The sequence below is a fragment of the Mus musculus genome, chromosome 7, assembly GCF_000001635.26.
Source record: "Mus musculus strain C57BL/6J chromosome 7, GRCm38.p6 C57BL/6J".
Classification (NCBI taxonomy): Eukaryota; Metazoa; Chordata; class Mammalia; order Rodentia; family Muridae; genus Mus; species Mus musculus.
Window position 1 is genome coordinate 135,931,926 of NC_000073.6, and position 23,124 is coordinate 135,955,049.

Genomic DNA, 23,124 nt, shown 5'->3' on the forward strand with positions numbered 1-23,124 from the left:
AAGGAAGCAAGTTCAGACACATGTTCATCCAGCATAGTTGAGCCTTGGGGGATCATTCCTAATGAAGTACACAGTCACAGAAGACCTAACACTGCCTGACTTCACACAGATGGGGAACTAGAGAGGTCCAATTTATAGGGACAGAAATTGGGGTGGTGACTGCCAAGGTGGGAGAGGAGAAGGGAGGAGATAAGCAGGGGTTTTTCAATAGCAGTTTCAGCTTGGGAAAGTGAGGGTGGTGATCATGGCAATGGCAACTGGGCAGTGCCACCAGGCTGTACACAGAGATGGTTACTGGTGAGGCTGGAGAGATGGCTCGGTGGTAAAAGTGCTTGATGCTCTTGAAGAAAACCCAAATTCAATTTTCAGCATCCATATGGCAGAACACAACAGTCTATAATTCCGTCTCCAGGAATTCTGATGCTCCCATCTGCTGTCCAAAGGCACCCATACACATGTGAGCATATATACAGACATGAACACACACACACATGCATAAATAAAAATAAATCTTAAAGAAATGGTTAGAATAGTACACTTCATGTTCTCTCTGTTTTCTTTATATTTATCGTAACGTGTATGTGTGTGTGTGTGTGTGTGTGTGTGTGTGTGTGTGAGAGAGAGAGAGAGAGAGAGAGAGAGAGAGAGCCAAAGGACTGGAAGAAACATGAGAAATATTGTGATGAGCATGTTGAAATGATCACAGAGCACACACTGCAGCCTCCTGATGGGCCCATCTCTTATTTCAGTGTCCTGAGGGGTATTAGGGAAACCTCACAGATGGTCTGCTCAAGATGGAAAGAGAACCCTGATATTTGGTAGAGGGTCACAGTGTGTCTGGGTGTGTAGGGACAATGTGTCCCTGCCCAAGAGGTCTACAATGGCTGGTTGCCTGGCTCACACCCACAGAGCAGCAGCCCCCAGCCCTGCGTCTGGCCCGCCAGGAGCCAGGCACTGATGGCGATCCATCTTCATTCTGGCACTGGCTTCTGTTCACCCAGCCAGCCCTGCACTTGCTCCGCCCTGGTTGGGAATCTAACCTGGTTCTGTTTTCAATTTTGGAAGTGTAGTTGTGGATTAAACACCAGTCAAATGATGGGAAAGAGTCAGAGGCAACAGCTGCTCTGTCCTCACCATCCTGCCAAGGCCTAAATGAGCCTCCAGGAAGCATGGGGGAGGTGAGGGCTTCTTTCCCGGCAGGAATGATGCATGGCCCCAGAATGGTGTGGCCTGCTAGGTAGGGTCATGGTGCTCCTGGGGACCTGTAGGCACAGGGCCATAGGCTCCTATCTACCATCATGGAAACCCCAGTGAGTGGTCATGTATCTGATTAAACTTTAAGGACTGTTCAGATAAGGCAAACGACACCCCAACTGTGCCTAATTAGATGGCTAATCTGCTTGGCTTTTTTGCAGGGATGTACAAGGACCCAGCACACACAACAGTGAGTCATTTCCTGTGGGTCCTGTGAAGTATTCTTTTCATTTTCTGTCTACCTTTGACCTGCAAGGATGCTCTCCCCTTGGTGAATGGAAGGAGCCACTGGACATTTGGTCCAATACTAAGCTTTATTGCCCTTTCTTGCCTCAGTTCTGTGGGATTGATGAGCAGGCTTTGTGGGTAGCAGAAAGCTAATTATCTTGGCCAGCCAGCAAGGATTAATGTGTAGTCAGCTGGGCCTCTGTGCTGGCTGGAACACTTTGTTCATCTCGACTTCAGCTGAGGTCCTCTGAGAAGGAGACCTTCATTCACGCACATAGTTTGAAGGCTTTTGGGACTCCCTCAGCCATAGGTGGCTTTCTTGCAATGGGGGACCATTTTCCCAGGCAAGTCCTCAAGCAGGAAAGAGTGGGCTGACATCTATCTCTGATGCCAGCATCCCTAAAGTATCATAAAGCTCCACCTTGGAGCAGGGATTCTTTCTGAGGGGATGGAGCACCCCTAAGGTAGGTGGGGCTGGCAGGAAGAAGGTTCCCATTGAGAAAAGAGAGGAGGCAGAGAGCCTACTGAAGAGTGAGGAGTTACTGGTGTTTGTGACCATTGAGGGCACACCTTTTGACTGGGAAGATGGGCATAGAAATTTCATTTTAGTTCAACTTTGTTCACTGTTAAAATAATACCCAATAATAACTTGGAAACTGTTTCTTACTTGGAGTTCATTTTGGCTATTTCATTTTCTCTTCCTCTCTCCTTTTCCCTCTTCCTTTGAAGCAACATCTCTGTAGCACAGGCTAGCTTCAAACTCACAATCTTTCTCTGTCAGTCTTGTGAGTGTGGGGACTGCAGGTATGTGCTATCACACCCACCTACCCTCCTGCTCTATAATAATATCTGTGAATAGAAGCATTGAAATAATATGCTTTCTTCCTGAACATGAGAAAATGATTAAAAGCCTTGCTATGACTCTTATAAGCCACACACAGTTTCAGACAGCTGCAGAATTTCAGCAAGTTGACCATCCAGAAGTTACCTCTTTGCTATATATTTGCAGTAATTTCTAATGTGACATTGTCATGAGAACATGGGAAATGTGCCTCTTGGTAATGGTCATTATTTTTATTCTGAGGCATTTTCCATTACCAAATGATCACTATTGGCACAAAGGTACTCAGAAGTTCTCAAAGGCCATCTCCAGCTGCCAGCATTTTCTGCAACTCCTTAGCACTACATTTCCAGATTAACAATAATCTTTGCATCGATATGCCGCGCACGCTATCGTCTTGTCAGCAAGAACACACGCGGACAACCGGATCCTTCTGCAGCAATGCTTTATTATGCTAGCTTCAGCATGAAGAGGAAGACCCAGAGCCCCAAACAGGCGTTGCTTGTATACCCCTTAGAGCGGCGTGTCCACACCGCACTGATTGGCTGCTTGCTCATGATCCCATTGACACGCCCTGGGATGGGCTGTGACTTGGCGCCAATACTCTTTCACACATGCGCACAATGCTTGTTTACTGGAAAATTCCTGCAGGCGCAGAGGAAGCCGGCGCCATCTTGTAATGGTGGAAGCTATTGCGGCTCTCCACATTGATATATGTCATTGTTAGCTTCAGCTGTCAACTTAACACAAACCTGGAGTCCCCTGGGAGGAGGGACCCTCAAATAAGGAAGTGCCTATATCAGATTAGCTTGGAAACCACATATTGCTAATTGATGTGCCCAGCCCACTATGGGTGGTACCATCCTTAGGCTCTGGTCTTGAGCTGTATAGGAAATCTAGATGGGTAAGCCAGAAGTAGCAAGCTAGTAGCCAGCATTCCTCCATGGTTTCTTCTTTAAGCTCCTGTCTTGAGTTTCTGCTTGATGGACTGCAGCCTCTAAGATGAAATAAATCCTTTCCTCTCCAAGTGACTTTTGGTTATGGTGTTTATAGAAAAACAAAAAGCAGGCTAGAACAGTATGTGTATGCTTAATCTTAATGAGCACTTCCTTGACTGATAGCTAACGGGAACAATGACCCCTAGGTCTGGAACATCCTGCCTTAGCTCTGAATTCTTTAACCAGGAAGTAGAGTTGGCCCTTGATGTCCCTTGTGGGACTCAGTGCTGAGCACATATTGATGGAAAACACAAGTGGAAGTCATTTTCTAATTAAAAAAAACCAGCAAGAATGTTGAAAAAGTCATAAAGAATCATTAAAAATCAATAATAAACATAAATCTGAGTATAGACAAATATAGATATACATATATACCTTAAATGAAAATTTCCTGTCTGGGTTGACAATTCTCCTTCCAAGAGTCAAAGATGATCTAACAAAAACAGATATGAGGATCCTTCCTTTGAATTGTTGGTCAGGCTTTCCCAAAAGACTCCTGAAACAGTACTGGCTATTGCTATTGGCCTTGGTTTCCCAACAGAGGTAGAAGTCCCTTGGGCTGAAGATAGCATATACTTCAGATACTGGGTCCAGAGGCCACTTTGCTGGAACTGACTTGAAAGCTTCCTCCCTGAGGACTACCTCTCATGGTACTATCTCTTATGACTCCAGAAGGCAAACTTCAAAAGGAGGGAAGCAGCCATCAGTCTACCTAGCTATGACATCTATCAACCACAAGAGTGACTTGCTTAGTATCAGAAAGGGTACAGCAGTGGCATGCATACCTTGGTGGTAACTCAGAGCTCTATAATGGGCTTAAGACCTGCCTAACAAGGGGGAAATTATGCTTGGTACTGGAAATCTAGCCAGCTACCCAGCGGTAGTAAAGTTATGGATTTTGGAAGAGAACTTATAGCCACCAATTTATGAGACCAGATTATCCCTATCTAATTCTAAATGTTTGTCATTATATATCCAGGTAAGTTTACTATTCTTTGTGTGTGTGTGTGAGAGAGAGAGAGAGGTAGGGGGAGAGGGAGAGAGAGAGGGAGAGGTAGGGGGAGAGGGAGAGGGGGAGAGGGAGAGGGGGAGAGGGGGATGGGGGAGAAGAGAGAGAGAGGGAGAGGGAGGGAGAGGGAGAGGGAGGAGAGAGAGAGAGAGAGAGCGAGAGAGAGAGAGAGAGAGAGAGAGAGAGAGAGAGAGAGAGAGAGAGAGAGAGAGAACAGTATAGAAAACAAAATGCAGAGTTGTGGAGCCCAGTACCAAGTGGTACATCTATAATACATCTCTCACACCTAAGACTCAGGGGTCATTGCAAAAAAAGAGGAGGGAAGATTTTAACAGCCAAAGGATCGGGTTGATTGTGTCTCCTACAAATGTTGGAAGCTATACCCATAAGCTCTTACCAATGTGATTGCCTAAACATACAGTGTGCGAATAATTCCCAGTACTCTGTGTCCTTGACAACACTTGGCTTTGTCTCACATTTATTTTATCATTGGTGTTTTGCAAGTAGGTGCATGCGTTTCCATGTAGACTTGGTGGAACACAACAATAAATATCAAGATTATATGAGGCCTATGGTATCTGTGAACCTGTGTGCCAGGAGCAAATGTCAGATCTCTGGAGCAGGTCAAAGCAGCGAGGCCAAGGACAATCCCTCTGGACAGGAAACAGAGCTTTCTGGCTTGAGATTTCTAGGATGATATGATCAAGTCTACACTGAATATGTTTAAGACACTGCTGGCTAAACTGGCATTAAGTCAGGGTGCTAGCAAGAGATAAGGTGCACACTCAGGTGTTGTAGTAAAGATACTGTACAAACAGGTATGGACAAGGAATAAGGAATTCAGAGGCAGAATATCACTTTCCTTGAGGAGATAATAGTGAGGCAGGTATTTACATAACCAGGAAGTTGTTATCTGTATGATAAGGTCCCCCAACAGTACAGTCTACCAGCCCAGAAGACCTGGCAAAGCTAGAGCTGGAGCCATGCTTGTTTCTATCTGACTTTACCTGCCTTGTGACTTGGATCACCTTTCAATGGCTCATTGAATGATCCCATGGGAAGCCCAAGGGCAGGTTCATGCATTGATTTAGTCCAACCCAAGTTCATCCCCTTCTGCAACATGAATGCAGAAAAGGGTTGAGAGTGGGCAGTATCTGGCTCACACTAGGATGAGCTGAAGTGCACCACTTCTTCCCAAGGTTCACTGTAAAACCTGTGACTCACCGTACCATAAATCCAGTCCTGTGAAAGCATGTCTTCCTAAGCATCATTAACTTCTACCAACTCACAGAGAATCCTTCACTACCAGAACACACAGATGGATGATAATATGGCCTGGGTCTCAGATCATTAGTTCTTGGCGGGGTCACTTCCCTCCACCATGAACTTGGTCTGAATCTTGCTTGATTCTGGGTTCTGAGTGCCCGTTGTGGTCTATGCTATCTACCAGAGCATGACTGCTAATAGAAGGATGGAGAGTGAGTCAAAGAGGAATAGCATAGTTCTAGGGATGACAAATTGTAAAATATTGCAGAGAGTGTTCAAGTAATAATTAATAAAGCTAGACAGCAGATGAGTTAGAAATCACCCAGGAAAGATGAAAAGTCTCTGAAAGTTTTTTTTTTCCAGAGACCTTTCTAAGCAGAAAAAGGTGCAGTTCTCACTCAGACAGTGAGCACATACCACAGTGATGGGCCAAAGCCATGTCTGTCATGACTAGTTGCTTCTGTAGAGCTGTCTGGTGAGGCCATTTGGTGATCTTGACTTGTCTGGCATGCCAACATTCTTCCTCTACCATCCTTTCTTGCCATGGTGTGCAGCAGCTCCTTTAATAAAGATAGGTGTGGGTCTGGACAGTACCAGGCACTGCATACTCTCCCATTTCTAGGTGTGGTCTAAGTGATGTTTCCTGCTTCTCTGCAGTGGCTGGATTCTGTTCTGGAAGGGATGGACCACCCCTTTCACCCACATTCACATACCAGGTCTTATAGCTCACTTGTGATATAGTTTGACTGATTTCCACCCCCCCCCCCTCCCCAAACAGGAACAGATATGGTCTGAGGGAAACCATAGCCTGGTCAAATGATGTAACCTTCTGACACAATTGACTTCTCCTATGACAGGCTGGTTTTTAAGTAGTCCAATGGATGCTGACAGTGAGACCTTAGAAAGCCAGTGCAGTCTTTGAGATGTGAAGGCCCAGCTGAACACGCTGTGTTCAAATAAAGCAGAACTCAACTCAATTCAACCATGTTCCTCCGCAGACCTCATTCAGTCCAACAGTGATGCCCAGTAGTGACCTTAGCTGGAAGGCAAGTTAAATTGAATAAAGCGGAGAGAAAGACTTAAATTCCTCCTACCCAGGAGGATGGCTCCCGAGAGGACTGTGTAGCATGCATTTTTGGGCTGTTCGTTTTTGGTAATTGGCGTTCATGTATGTTTGATTTTTATTTTTGTCATTGTCTTGAAGCTTCTCTTTCTCTCAAGGCTGATTCTTTTTGGAAGGATTAAGCCAGGTTTGTTGTTTTGAGCTCCAGAGAGTACCCTGGAGAGGCTGAGTCAAACAAATGCTGTATTTTTTTTGCCACTGGTGAGTTTTGGCTTCTAGGACAGGAGCTAAGTCAGAATGATACAGGGCGAGGGTGGGGCTGCAGAGGCCTTGGGCTCAGGCCTTCATTGATATTCTGCTGGTGCTCTGGGTGGACACAGGCTCTCTCCTAGCCAGGATGGCTCAATCTGTCTTCTTGTTCTAACCTGTGGTGTTTATCTGCTTTTCAACTCAGTTGGGTTGCAGCTTCTGAGCCATCCGCCTGCTAATCCTTCTATAGTGATGAAATGCAAACTGAGTTGTCTTTGATGTATTAGAGGCATAGTAACAGTTTTCCTGAAGCCAAAGTCTTCCCAAAACTCATCACCAGGGAGGTTGCTCTTGGGAGTGGTGGGGACCATGGTGGAGCCTGGCTGGGATACTTAGTGTTTCTCTACACTGGTCCATTCCTTATAAAATCAGATTGCCAGGGTTATTCCCTTGAGGCTCCAGAAGAGGAGAGGAGGATTTTAAAATTTTGAATCAGAAAAGAAAGTTAGAAAGCAATTAGTATGCACTAATTAATAATAATAATAACAACAACAATAACATTTTTGAATTGCTGCCTAGTTAGAGAGTGGCTTCCGGCTCTTTGCCAAAAGTTCTGTGTATGGCGGCTGCCTTTCAAGGTGCCATGCATCTGTTTTCAGATCTGACGGTGGTGGTGTGTTTTGAAACAGCTAATTGCTGGCTTTGTTTATTGAGGAAATTTTAGAGCCTCACTCAGGCATCTAATTTCACACAGCATCTGCTGTCAGTGTCACCAATGCAAGTTTCAGAGAAGAGAGCAAGAAGTAAACAGAGAAAATGAAAATGAAATAAGCCAGGGCTGTGGAGGGACAACGGAGTTGCACGGGGCTGGTCAGAGCCTGCAAGCTATCCTTCCCATCATCAAATGTGTGTCATATTTTGCCAAGTATCCTGGGCTGGCACACCTGCCATCCCCACCTGTGACCATTTTCTCCCCTGTTTTGCACTAACTAATCAGTCCTAAGATGCTGGCTTCTCTTCTTTCCTCCTTCATAGTGGGCTCGCAGACCTTGCTTCCAGCAGCACCGGTGAAGAAACAAGCTCTCCCAGAGTGGAAGGACAGAGTAAACCTCTATCACTATTGACAAGGATAATATGTGTCTGTCTTGGAAATGGTTTTTAAAAATATGAAAGCTCATAAAACTCAGTGCCTCTGAAGTTCTGGGGTCCGAGTCAGACTTTCCATGGGCTGCTGTTAAGAATGTGAAATTGTGTCCAACTTTCTAAAGAACAATGCACGCATGGAACCTCATTCTCTCACTTCTGTGAAGCCACCCCAGGAAAGTGATCAGGGTCTAATAAGGAAGGGAAGCAAAACCCAGGTCAGCTGAATGGAACTGTAAAGAAATGTCTGTGGAAAAGGGGTTCACTCCAGCATGAACACCCTTCTGTCAAAGAAAGACACCCAAATGTCCAGTAAAAGGCAAATAACCACATCAGAGTACTATCTAGCCATTGGAAATGACATTTACTGAGTTTCCAATGGGACAACTACATTGATCACATGACAAGTGAAAATAAAAGATACAAAGTCATACATGCTACATGGTCTCAAGATATATATGGGTGAAGAGAAAGATTATGAAATTACAGATGATTTTTCGGTTGTCTTTGATAGTTCTCTTCAAAGTTTGCACAATGAACACGCATTACATACCTTGGTGTTTATGAGTGCTAGTTAGACAACTTTTTAAAATCTACATGAAGGCAAGAAATAGGCTTCAAAAAGATCCTGACATCCCAGATAGTATGCAAGACGGTGCAGTCTTCTACGCAGTCCTCTGCATCATCTTCAGGCCTACATTGGTAGTAGGTTGTATTGATTTCCTTATTGGCATGATGGCTTCTCATTTGCTGTTTGTTGCACAAACAACTTAAGGGGAAAAAAGTGTCTACCTTGGCTCACAGTTCTACGGAATCCAGCCCATCATAGTGGGCATGCAAGGTGGTAGGGGCATGGGGCAGCTCATGTTACATCCTCAATCAGGAAGCAGAGATACATGAGTGCTGTTACTCGGTTCTCCACATCCTCAATCAGGAAGCAGAAATACATGAGTGCTGTTACTTGGTTCTCCTTTCCTTCCTTAGTCAGTCTAGGGCCCAGCTTATAGAATGGAACTTTCCATATTTAGGGGGTGTCTCCTCATCTCAATCAATCCAGTTTAAAAGAAAAATCTCTAACTGACAATTGCAGAGGTTTCTTTCCATGATGATTCTGAACCATATTACTTTGAAAAATCAAGAAGGAGTCAAAGTATAGTCTTTCTTAGAGAGGGTCATTCTGTGTCCAAGGGGCCTTGTGATGCACAGTTAGTGCTTTTTATATATAAGGAATGTATGGGACGTGGAGAGACACTGTTGTGTCTCGTTGTTAGAGGGCACCCACTGTGAGCTTAGTAAACAGCATGAGGATCTAGAGAGACAGCTAGGGCACTTGGGGGAGTTCTGAGTGGCAAGAAGGGCAAAAGCAAGAATAGAAAGAGGCAGCTGTGTGCAACAGTAAAATAATCTAAACAATAACCCTGGACAATGTCTGGGCATTGTGAACTGTGAGATCACATTGGTTCAGTTTAGTATAGTACAGTGATTGAAAGAAGGCTTTAGTGTAGGTGCTCTGGGATGCAAGAGACCCATGATTTGGAGTGTGATGTAAAACTGACATTTAAGGACAAGCAACATCAATTCTACCCAGGTTAGAAATGCTGAATCTTGAGTCAAGACTCATCTTGGGCTGAGAGCATCCAAATCTGTTGCTGACAAGTTTCCAGGCCAATTTTGGGGTATACATATTGCAAAGAGGTTGAGTTTTATCCTGTCATTGATCTGATCCAGTCAGTGGAGGCAGAGAGGCACATCACCTTCCTAGGACGTTGTCAGAGTGTTAAATCTCTACCCCAATAAAAACTCAACCCTGGCTTTCATAAGTCACGGTGTTGGCTCCACTGAAGGCTGAACTCTCAAAGTTCTGAGTTGGCTAATTGAGCAATACAGGTGATACAGGAGTTGGTGTCTGGGGTTGGCATAGGATCGGTCTCACTCCTTCAGGGTTCTGTGTAGCTCTAGGCCAGGCATGCCTCTGGCCCTTCATTCATTGTTGTAGAGCCTTGGCCACTTCAGGATGCCTGTTCAAGCTGCATCCCTGGGGCTTGAGTTCTAGAGCAGTTGGCTCACCTGAGTGAGTCCCAGTGGTCCCCTTCCTGAGTCTCAGTGGTCCCCTTCCTGGGGTTTTACTGTTGCACACAGCTGCCTCTCTCTGTTCTTGCTTTCCCTCTTCTTGCCACTCAGAAAGCCCCCAAGTGCCCTAGCTGTCTCTCTAGATCCTCATGCCTCTCATTAAGCTCACAGTGGGTGCCCTCTCACCCCAAGGCTGCTGCTGAGATAACACACACTTGACTCTGACCCATCCCTCTAACAAGGCACAAACCATGACCCTCCTCACATTTGACAGTAATGTCGGTAGACCATAACCCAGCTTGGAACTTGATTCTCTACTGAGGGCAGGCCTCTGCTTAGCTTTTGTGATCTGGTACATTTAAAGTACCTAAATGGCAGAAGCCCCTGAGACTTGACTTGCCCAGCCAGTGCTTCTTGGATTTGCTTAGAGCTGAATAGGTATGGGTGAGGCTGGGTCTGTGTTCCCATAGAGGAAGGCTATGTGAGCAGGTGGAGGAAGTTTCCAAATATCTGTAGGTATACTCCTGCAGACCCAGGAGAAGGTGGGGGCTTTTTGGAGAGCAGAGTCTAACTTTATGTGTGGTTCTTCAGGAGGTATCCACCTGGTTTTATGAGAGAGGATTTTTTTTTTACTAGGACATGAGACTCACAAATTGAACTAGTCTTGCTGGCCAGTGAGCTTCAACACTCTGTCTATTCCCCTACTAATATGTGCTGGGATGGCTGGGTTTTTCACGTGGTACTGGGGTTCAAATTCAGCTCTCTATGCTTGTGCAATAATCACTTTCACAAATGATCCAACTCCCCAGCCTTGGACTTAGCTAACAGGCATCACCGTTCTGAGGTCAGAGTCTGTTGTCTTACTGGTGTCTTTCCATAATGCTCACATCTGCTCTGGGTCTTTTCCACTCACATAGCCATCCATGTGGACAACATTCAGTATTCCTCAGTGTCTCTGTCACAGAGAATAATGTCATTCCACAGCATACTGCCCAGGGCGCCAGCTTGGCTCTGAAACAGAAGCACAGAGCCTGGGTGCAGCTGCTCCTGGCTTAGGGGATGTGCAGTTGTTCAGGCATCCTCCCAAGTGCCAGAGAGCCTGCCTTCTCATCCTCTCCAGCCCTTCCCTGTGGTGGGCTTTATTTTCCTATGTCCCCACTTTCCTCTGTGTACACCACACAGACAGAGGCTCAGAGGACCTGGAGCTTAAATCACAAGCACCCTAATATTTCATTCCAGAATTAGAACATCCCTAAGGCAAAGAGTCATTGTAACAGGTGGATCCTTGCACCCTGGAGCCCATTTGGTCACCAGGAATTCAGTTGCATTCAGCAAACACCTATTATATCTTAAGCACTAATGAGGTTCCTGAGTTAAAAGGATGAATAATTGGCAAGGGAGATAGGCCAGTAGATAAATACTTAGCATGTATTCTGCAAATGCATGTAGGGTGTTGTAGGAGGAAAGATCATGGTACCCTGATGATGAGTGAAGGGTGTTGAGGTTAGCAGGATGGACCATCTTACTCAAATCTCCATGACTCCAGGTGGAAATGCCTTTTTCTACCCAAGAACAATCTGATGGGGACAGTCAGTAAGATACAGGATCCTAGACTGATGGAGTTCCTCATTAGGGAAGGAAAGACGGGAATAGACATTTGTTCCAAAGCTACTGCTGGAAGAATCATACATCACTTCTACCTCCACGTTGGATAGCACAAGTCATGTAGCCAAGGATACCTCAACAGGAGGAAGTACAATCTCATGTTTGTGAAGGAGATTTTATTGCCACTGGGGTGGAGGAAGACCCTGGACAAGCAGGAGAGTCTGACAGCAAGCTCAAGGGTGGGGAGAAAAGCTGTGGGGAGGCTAGCGAAGGAAAGCTGTGCCTGAAGTAGAGTCAGGCCCAGGAAAGGTGCCCTGGACAAGTGATGTATTTTCTCATGGATTGATTACTTTTCTCATTGCTGGTACAAAGTATCCAGTAAACAGCAACTCAAGGGAGGAAGGGATGGCTTATGGTATAGTTCATCATGAAGTGGAAGGCTTAACAGTGAGATTATTTCAGATCATTTGGCAGGAGGATCTGGAGGCTGCTTATTTTAATCTCTTTGGACCAGAAAGCAGAAAGTGGTTAAGGGAAAGTAGGGCTGGGTTATAAAAGTCAAGGTACTCTCCCAGTGATCCTCTTCCTGTAGCAAGACACCCCCCCCCCAGCCCCTATGCCTCTAAAAGGATTTATGACCAATCAAGGTAGTGTCATCACTTGGGGACCAAATGTTGAAATACATGAAACTATAACACCTTGTAAGTTGAGGCCTCTTATTCCAACATACCATCTGAATGCCTGCATGGCCTAGGTATGGGGGAGATGGACAAGAAAATATAACTTACTCTCAGGCAGAAGAAACATGGCCGGGAAACTAACTCCTAAACACACTGCATTTTCAACTGCAGAGTCAGAGATGGTGCTTCTGGACTCTCAGAAGGGTTTCACAAATTGGCTCAGAGCTGACAGCACCTAACTGAAGGCTATGGCTTCTAAGGACACATCACAGGGACGTGTGTGTTAACTGTGAAGAATTTGCCTCTGCCAACCATACTTTCCTCACTGCTGTGACAAAAGCAAGCTAAGGAGGGAAGAAAGAGTTCGTTTTGATTTATGGTTCAAAGGCCTGTCCATCATGGGAGGAGAGCCATGACCACAGGAGCATGAGGCAGCTGGTCATATTCCATCCACAGCCAGAAGCAGAGAGAGATGGATGCTGGTACTCAGCTTGCTTTCCTGCCTTTCATTATTATTTAGTTAGGGATCCCTATTGCATGGAAGGGCATCCTGGCTAGTTTTAATTGTCAGCTTGACACAACCAAGAATCATTTGGGAAGAGAGTCTTAATTAGAAACTATTTAGATTAGGTTAGCCTTTGGGCACATCTGTGGGAAACTGTCTTGATTTTGGTACAGGAACTCATACCATGGTGACTGGTCTAGGAAAGGGATCCAGAGAAGTATAAGAAAGAAGAAAACAGAGAGTAAGCAAGGATGCATTTGCTCTCTGCTCTTGGCTAAGGGTGTGATGTGACCAGCGGCTTGAGTTTCTGCCTTGGCTTCCATGGAAACAATGGACCAAAACTTGGAATTGTAAGACAAATAAATACTTTCCTTAAATATGTTACTTTTTGTCAGGAAGTTTGTCACAACAGCAGACACACAACCAGAAGACAGATGTCACCACTTTCAGGTGGGTCTTCCCTCCTCAGGAGAATCCTTTCAGAAGGCCATGCAGACAAACCCAGATATGTTTCTCCATGGTGATTCTAAATCCAGTCAAACTGACAATGAAGATTAACTATTATACTAAGGATACATTTGACCAACTCATTTGGCCTTCTTCATATCAACCTTTAGGGAAAGAAGCTGTTGGTAGCAAGTGAGCAGGTCTGGAATGACAAAGAGCCAACCTTCAAATGGCTTATGAGAGCATCAATGGGTAATTTTCAAATGTAGCAATCCTGGGAAGATGCTAAGGTGCCTATGTGTGGTCACCAGATGAGGTGTTCACCAGAGCATCACTAAGGGTCATCTGGGGGTGGGGGTGTGGGTAGGGTGTCAAGGTTAAATGGAAGGAGACAAGGAGTCAAAGATGGCAGATTTAGATGTCAAGGCTATGCGCTTCTGAGCCTGCTCACACTCTAGGGCAGGGTCAATTAACAATCAAAAGAATTTCCTGTAGACATGCTCACAGACTAATCTGATCTAGGCAGACTTTCAGTTAAGACTCCCTTCTCAGGCAATTCTACATTGTGTTAACTGTCTGCTCAAACCAACCAGCACACACATCTAAGGGTAACGTAAGCTGTAATGAACCAAGTCTAGTCTTGAAAAGGCAGTACTTTAATCCATGAAAGTGAGGAATTCTTGAACTGGCAGTGCTTGATATACTCAGTTTGGGCTGGAACTTTTACTATTTCTCAAAATGAATGAAACACCCCTTCTTGAGGGATGGGTCTGCAGCACCCTTCTTGAGGGGTGGGTCATGAAATCATGGAAGGATGGTATCCAGGTTAGGAGGAATGAAGTCAGCACCCTCTAGGCTTGCCTGTGACTGTCAGGAACCACAGGAAGAGAGTATTGCTTTCTAAGAACAGGCACATTTGTCAAGACTCAAAGCCATTCTCCACCATCTGGAGTGATTCATCTCTCTCTGAGTAACTCAGTGGTGTCACGTCCTCATGCCTGCCATTTTTCCTGCCAATTTCAGTGAGTAAGGCTGTGTCCCCACAACCCACCGGGACCAGAGACCACAGGGCCTCCAGTCAGATTCTGTTTGGCCTCATGATGGAGCCAAGCAAATGTAAATCCATTGTGTCAAGTTTCAATCCCTTCCTATGCTGGCTGAGAATCTGCACTTGGCTTGCTAAGCTGTGCTGGAAAGAACAGGTGTCTCCGCAGAGCAGCGGGAATCACTGTATTTGTTGACTCTACTTGGGTTTATTTAAAAATCTCTGCTGTATATGTGGGGAACTTGCCCAAGCTCGGGGCTTGGCTGCTGTGGCCTGCTGTGGCATGTTGTTGGAGTTCATCCATATAGACACCTGTGTGGTACAGCCCAGCTTGCGGGTTACAGTAGAGGGGCTAAGTGAGGCAGTACTAGCTGACTTTATAGATGCTCTCACTTGTCCTACATCACCAGAATTCCACTGACTATCATCACGTGAGTGTAAGATGTGTTTAAACTGCTAATGGACTGGGCCATTGACTTTAACGATATTCTCAATACTGCTTTGCCATCATTGTGCAACTAGTTCTTCGTGGAGATTACACTTGCTTCCTGGGATGGGTGGGAGCTACACGAGGGGGCTTAGGCAGATCATCATGACTGATACAGTGTTAGTCATCCAAGAGTAAGAGTGAAGCAGATGGCCCCTCGTGTACAACCAGATCATGAGGCCACTTTGATATTTTGTGGTTCTCTTGGGAGAAGATGCAGATGTATTGGAGGTGGATGGCACCAAGCTTCAGAACCATGGATGGTGACTGGACGAGGGCAGGCGGTAGATGCTCTCAATGGCAACCAAGACTTCCCAAGAAGTGATTCTTGCTGTTTCCAGACCAGCATTGTGGGCCTCCAGAGCTGTCAGGATGGGTGCTGGGCCCCAAGTTTGGCCCAGCAGAGTTTTTGTGTATCTAGAGCTTGGTAGGATACAGGAGATTTGGGGGATGTTGAGCTTGACACATCTGGAAGTGGGAGATCTGAAAGTTTTGGTTACAACTTGCATAAGCTTAAATTAGCTCAGGATAGTGGCTCCTGATCCTGGATATGGCTGCCTGGGTGAAGCTGCGGCTATCGGTACAGGGAGGAAAATCATCCTGAGACCTCTAGTGGAGGCATGAAACATACACTCTAACCTTTCTGGTCCCCTAGTTCTCCTGCAAGTACCCCTCATTGGATGACCTACATAGGACGCTAGAGGGTAAAGAGGCCAACTGATACACCCTGGCTGCTCTCCCTCCTTAGGCATAGATTGGGGTGCAGAGTGCTTATGAGGACACAGAGCAGATGATCAATTTAGTCCCTGACTGACAACTTCTTCAGCCTCAAGGCTTATGCAGAGCTGGGCTTCCCAGAAACTATCTCACTAAGGGGAATCAAGCAGATCACAGGGAGGGGAGAGGTAGCCTGAAGTTCTTGGTCCAGACACTGATTAGCTCTGGTTCCTGCAAGTCCCTAGATGCTAATTCCCTCATGTCAAAAATGAGAACAGTGATGGCCATTTCCCAAATCTCATGGAATCCACACAGGATCTGTGATGGAAGTGTGTGAAGAGGTGTCCCCAAACATAGAAGTCCCCTGTATAGTAGCAGTGTGGTTAAATAGACAGACAACTGCAGAGAAGGGAGATATTGCTGGAAACCATTCTCATCAGACAGGGCACCACACAGTGTGTAGCCTTACCAGTGTCAGACTCAGTCTGAGTCTAGAGGGTTGCATAAATAGTAAGGCTTAGTCTGCCACAGTTAGAGGGACCAAAGGACTAGGGTGGAACTCAGGGATAGGAGCAGTGAAGTAGTTGTCTGTCACTGGAGAGCAGGCACATTTGGCCAATAGCATGCACATTATCAACTGGTTGGTGAAACAGGACAATCACTGAGTTGCATAGTTTGGCACAGTTTCTGTCATATTAGTTTCTGTCACTTGGGGGCTGGGCACAGCTTAATTGTGTCTATTGCAAACCTTAATCTCAGTGTTATTAGTGCCAGAGTCATGCTTTCACCTGAAGGCCTAGCTGGGATGATTCTGTCCCGGGAGCATGTATTTGTGGGTAATGTTGTGTCCCTGCAGCTATAGGACTGGGTGCCTAGTTTCCCTTTGGTTATGGGCTAGAGGCTAGGTCCCTGACTCACACTTTTCTCCATGAGGTAGCCCAGCATCTAGCTTGCTTACTCAAAACCAGGAAGGGAACATCTCCTAGTGAGGGAGCTGTGCGGTCCACACAAGGCCTTCATTTTCAAGAGGAAAAGGCTTTGCTTCTCTAACCTCGATTGGTCAGGAGCAAGTCTCAAGCCTCACCTACAGTCCTGGGTCAGGTGAGGGACTGCACTGGAATGTGAAATCCAGATAGTGGGGAACATAGGTCCCTGAAGAGATTCCAAGACACAACATCAACTAAGGTCATTTTAAAACATGAAATAACAACATACCCAATATAACCTTTTGTGTGTGTATATCTTCCTATGTCTTATACAGTAAATGTTTTCTGTATTCTGTTCTTAAAAGAATAAAAAGAAATAAAGATTTTGGTTGCACAATAGGCTTGTAGACTTGAGGTATATTATTTCTTTAAGCTGTGGCATCAGAATCCAATTATGTTTCTGTAAGAAAAAGAGTGGTAGGGAAATCCCAGAAGTGCATTTGAGAAGCCCAGGGGGATTTTGCAGGCTTCAGCAAAAAGAGCAGCCCCCCCAGACCCCGAAACTTTATTCCTTAGAAATGGCTTTTGATGGGCAATCATCACAGGAAAGGAGAGGTTTTAATATTGTAAAAATATATACTTTTAAAGATTTCCAGCCCAATGATAACAGAAAAAGGTAGAAAATGAAAAGGCTCAAGTAACTTATGAAGTACAACTTATATCCATGTGCCTTGGATATTGGTATGAAAAATACTACTTCAGACCATAAATCTCACTGTAGAAAATTCTAACAATGCCAAAACATTAGATAATAGCATTTATGTTTTAAGATGCCAAAATGGGATCATGACCAAGTTGAGTTCTGGATCATGACACCTTCCACATTGAACATAACATACAAAAACCACTTGGATGTGACACCCCAGAGGAGCCCAAGAATGTGTTTGGTTGGTAACTATATATCTTGCTAGCTGTTTCAGGGCTGATTTTTACACCCCTGTCCGTATGTTTTTATGTAACTAGACACCGCTGCGATTAATTAAGCCTCCAATATTTTCAATGTTGGGTAAATGTCTGAAATCAGACATTTCCATTATTTTCTCATGTCCTCGTCCCAGGCACCTGTGAGTTGCACAAGTTAAACACATCCACTGTGACAAATAAGAGAAGAGAAACAGTAGGTCCCTCTCCATGTGCCACAAATAATTTAATTCTTTACATTTTACCCGCTTGCGTGGGTAAAGCTCTGTACCTCGCACAGAAAACCCTCCAGGCTCTCCTTTCTGGATATTCTTGTGCGTATACTCATGTATACACAGATGCACACACAGTGAGCATCCATGCGTGTGCTAATGCAGATGCAGGCCAGAAGTCATCCTCAACTATTCTTCCTTATGCACTGTTCACCTTGTTTGTTTGTTTGTTTGTTTTTGAGTCACCTTGTTTTTATTTCCTTGGAAATTACCAAGTAGGCCAGGCTGATTGGTCACCGTGCTCTAGGGGTCGGCTTGTCAGTCTTCTCAGTGCTGAGATTTATTTTGGTTCCATGGTTCTTGGGAAGACAATGGGCAATGCCTTCGTTCTTATCAGGGAGGGGAATTAGAGAACAACAGGAAGTAGCCAAGGACTGGCCCTTGTGGCCTACTTCCTACAGCCAGGCCCCACCTCCCAGGTTCCATAGGATCATCAGGGGGTGACTAAGTCTTCAACCCTTGAGCCTGAGGGTCACTTCAAACCATAATTGCACTACAGTCTCTGTAATTTTCCCAGTGATTCACTCATGCACTGAAGGCCTCCCCAAAGGGAGAGAATCTTTCAGTGCCTTTGGAGTCCTTGTGATCACGTTCAGTTTCCCCACAGCATGCTGAAGCTTTTTGTTTTATTAGGGGGTTGGGGGTGGGGACCATCTTGACCTTTCCCAACGGTGGGAACTAGTACTGGCCTGTTGATTTTGTCTTGAAATTCCTTATTCATGATGCCTTCCCATCTTTCCTATTTGACAGTTTTCCATTTGCTTCAGGGACTCTGAGCAGATGTGCGAGGCCTTCCCAGAGTACTCAAGCTCTGAGCTGACTCCTGTGAGCTGCCCACCATTGTTTACTTAGTTGTATTCTGCTTGTTTCTTGTCCTTTTCCTTGCTCACTCAGACTTGCTGGTCTCATCCACTGACTCTTCGGTGTGCACCCGACTGCTAAGTGTGTCTATTGTGTTACATTTTCGGTTCCTGCATTTTTGTTTCTAGATGCTCTTTCAGTCCCCCTTCTGCCTACTGTCTCTTGCAATATTCTGTCTCCTTCACATTATCAAGCATGTACTTCACCTCTTAACCCTAGCACTCAAGGTGTCTGATCATCTGTCACTGGTGCCTGGGATTGCCGCATAGCAAAGGGGTGACCTTTGAGCATTTACCTTAAAGCACTGTACTTCTTTGACATTCTGGAAAGGTTCGGGCCATCTTTCAGTTCCATCAGGTCCCAGCTCAATCTACCCCTTTAAACTGGAGCCTCCCAACCAAAAGACCCCATAAGCCTGGAGATCATCTTCTGACCAAGGATTTCCTGAGACCACAGCTTCTGAGTGCCTGGAATCTTTTTCTACCCATTGTCTTGTCTGATCAGTTCCAAGAGGTGCTTCCCTCTGGTACCTTGAGAATGAGGAGAGAGGAAAGGACTTTTTTGGTGTATATATTTGCCAAATCCAGGAATGTGGGATCAGCAAACAGCTTCAAGGTCCTGTGAGACTCTATTTCCACACAGACATTTTGGGGCTTCCTGGTACTGTTTGATTTCTCTGGTTTGTGTTTGTAATAAATTTTTATTGTTTTCAGTGACAGACTGCGTCACAGTAATTTAGCCATTGTTCTTGAACAGTCTTTATTTTCCTTATAACACCTGAACTCTGGGAATGACTATCTTTAATTTACAATGTATATTTAAAGCCTGCTGTTAATTATATGAAGCCTAAGACTTTTGACTTTCAGATGTGAGATGGAAATATGTTAATTAGTTTGAGGAATTTTTCATTCCTCCAGTGATTCTAAACCTTTGAAAGATAGACATTTAATCTAGCAGAAGAGAAATCAAAGGCCAACTGGACTCAGGACTTTACTTTTTTGATGGCACTGGGGATTAAATCATGGACCACAGACATGGCAAACAACTGGCCTACCTCCGTCCTATAGCTTTATTATTTAAATTTTTAAATTTTGAGATAGGATCTTATTAAATTGTATAGTCAGGACTTTAATTGGTAGCCCTCCTACTTCAGGTTGAGAGCCATTTGATGTGATACAGGGGACTAGACTAAAGTCCTCTGCAAGAGCAATAGTGCTCTTAAACACCAAGCCATTTCTTCAGCCCTAGAAAACAGCTCTTGTTTTAAAAAGTGCCAAGAGTTTCAGGAAGAGATCTCCATGGAGCAGAAGTTAGGGGGTCTGTGTTCAACATGTCTTTTTCCTCAAACTGCCTGTCTCTTCTCTGTGGGTCTCATTTCAATCACACCTAAGAGGAAGGCACTTGATCAAAGTATCAAAACCAGAAAAGGTCTGAGCTATCCCACAGCTTCCACGAGAGAGGGGCTATATTAGAACGAGGGCCTTGCTTGAGAGAGCAGAAGAGGAACAAGCTAATCAGAGAGGTTGAACGAGTGAGACAGAGAGCCACAGTGACAGGTGGCATGGGAAGAGGAAGATAGGCATCAGGCTGGCGTCAAAGAAATGATTTGCAGGTGCAGAGCAGTCTTCTGAGCATTCTTTGGCCTGCATAGTGGTCAGTCAGAAGATCCCATAGCTTGCAGACCTGAGGATGCTGTCATCGTCTTGTGGGAACTTGGTTCTGGCATGAGTTTCAGATACATGCCACTCATGCCAACATGCACAACACCCTAACCCCATCCCTTGCTCTATCTTTGGCAAATCCCTGTACTCAGACAAGGAGAATCCATTCTTAATTTCAGTACTCCCCACTTGTCTGTTCTGTAAGGTTTGTCTTTGTCCACATGGGTATTACAATGGGTCTGTAGAAAGTTTACATTTAGAAACAACATTCTTTTAACCCAGTCCCCAGCAATTTCAGTGTATAATTATTAACCATTCTGTAATGGGAAATCTCTTTGTTGGCCGAAATCACTTGTGGAGTCAGGGGTATGCTACAATTATCTGCCAGGCCAATCTTTCTCTGCTCATGTGTAGTTATTTCTGGGATACTGCTGGGTGCATTTTCTTTCCAGCAAGAATACAGATGGATGGGAATGGATCATTAAGGGTCATATTGGAGCTTTCTGCTCCACCCTGTTCCAGAGAAGCCGCATCTTTTTGTGCAGTTCCAGCCTTGTCCCTTAGATGGTGAAGGTCAATGTGAAGGGATCTGGCCATATTGGGCTCCTGTTTACCAGGGTTGCCTTCTGCTCTGCACCTGGCAAAGTGGAGATTGTTGCCATCAACGACCTCTTCATTGACCTCAACTACATGCTCTACTTGTTTCAGTATGACTCCACCCATGGCAAATTCAATGGCACAATCAAGGCTGAGAATGGGAAGTTTGTCATCAACTCGAAGCCCATCACTGTCTTCCAAGAGTGAGATCCCACTAATATCAAATGGGGTCATGCTGGTGCTGAATATGTCTTGGAGTCTATTGGAGTCTTCACCACTATGGAGAAGGCTGGGGGCCACTTGAATGGTGGGGCCAAAAGGGTCAACATCTCCACCCCTTCTGCCAATGCCCCCATGTTTGTGATGGGTGTGAACCACGGGAAATATGACAACTCACTCAAGATTGTCAGCAATGCATCCTGCACCACTCCCTGGCCAAGTTTATCCATGACAACTTGGGTATTGTTGAATGGCTCATGACCACACCCCATGCCATCACTGCCACTCATAAGACTATGAATGGCCCCTCTGGAAAGCTGTGGTGTGATGGCCATGAGGCTGCCCAGAACATCATCCCTGCATCCACTGGTGTTGTTAAGGCTGTGGGCAAGGTCATCCCAGAGCTGAACGGGAAGCTCACTGGCATGGCCTTCAGTGTTCCTACTCCCAGTGTATCAATTGTGGATCTGATATGCTACCTGGAGAAACCTGCCAAGTATGATGACATCAAGAAGGTGGTGATGCAGGCATCCAAGGGTCCACTGAAGGGCATCCTGGGCTACCAGGTTGTCTCCTGAGACTTCAACAGCAACTTCCACTCTTCCACCTTCAATGCCGGGGCTGGCATTGCTTTCAATAACAACTTTGTAAAGCTCATTTCCTGGTATGACAATGAACACAGCTACAGCAACAGGGTCATGGACCTCATGGCCTACATGGCCTCCAAGGAGTAACAAACCCTAGACTACCCACCCCGGCAAGGACACTGAGAACATGAGAGAGGCCTTTGGTTGCTGAGGAGTCGTGCCCCAATTTGGCCTCCAACACTGAGCATCTCCCTCATAATTTCTATCCCAGACCCCTATAATGTTAGGAGGGGCCTAGGAAGCCCTCCCTATACTCTTGAATACCATCAATAAAGTTCACTGCACCCAAAACAAAAACAAAAAACAAAACAAAAGGGTCATATTGGTTGAGATTTGGGGTGAGGTGGCCTTGGTGGGCCTTATATTGAGACTGTACTACTCAGAGGGTCTTATGACCTAGCTTATATTGATACTGTACTACTCAGGGGATCTTATGACCTAGCTGTGGAGCACTGAACTTTTATCTTATGCTCAAGAGTACATGGAGAGAGCTGTTCATCTCTGACCAGTTAGTTCTTAGCTCAGTGTCTGTTTGCCTGGCTGGCCATTTTCTCAGTGTGTGTTGTGGGTCCAGTGCTCATTGCCTTACTTTGAAGGCCACTGGGAAGCTTTAAACACTGCTTGCCAACCTTCCTAACACTGTGACCCTTTAATACAGTTCCTTGAGTTGTGGTGACCCTCTCCTATTTTGTTGCATCTTTGTAATTGTAATTTTGCTACTGTTATGAATTATAGTGTAAATATCTTATATGCAGGATATCTGATATGAAACTTCCAAAGAGCTTGGGACCCATAGGTTGAGGATCACTGATCTAAACTACTTTGAGTGTGTAGAGACATTTCCAAACATGGATTCTCTTCATCCTACGTGGCTCTCAGGATGGAGGTTATCATTTCCATCTTGACCTCAGTTTCTTCATCAATGAAAGGAAACAAGTGACTGCATCGTTGCTAAATAACTCTGAATCACTCTGTGGTCCAGAGTGGGTCAGTCATTGTGTTAAATCAATGATTGTATCTGTTCTCATAGGAGGAGACAGAGACACATTTTTGGCCCAGTCAAGAGGTTGTAAGAATGGCAAAGGCAGAGGCCACTGAGCAGAAGCTTCACAAGTTAGAGCCGTGTTCAACCTGGGTAACTCAGTCACATAGCAAAAAGCTGTACCGTAAGAATATTTGTGCAGCCAAGAATTCATAAAAGGCAAGGAAATTAAAACTTTGGAAAGTAGAAATGACTGCTAAGAGGGAAAAATCAATTAAAGTCCAACAAGAGCTGCACACAAACTCACCTGTTCCCCCAGCTGCTGCACTTCCTCAGTATTAGGGAAATTTGTATGCAACCACCTCACATCA

The 23,124-nt window shown here is 45.2% G+C and overlaps 1 pseudogene; it reads left to right on the plus strand.

Moving 5' to 3' along the window:
• Positions 20,860 to 22,059, plus strand: Gm9341 (predicted gene 9341; annotated as a pseudogene).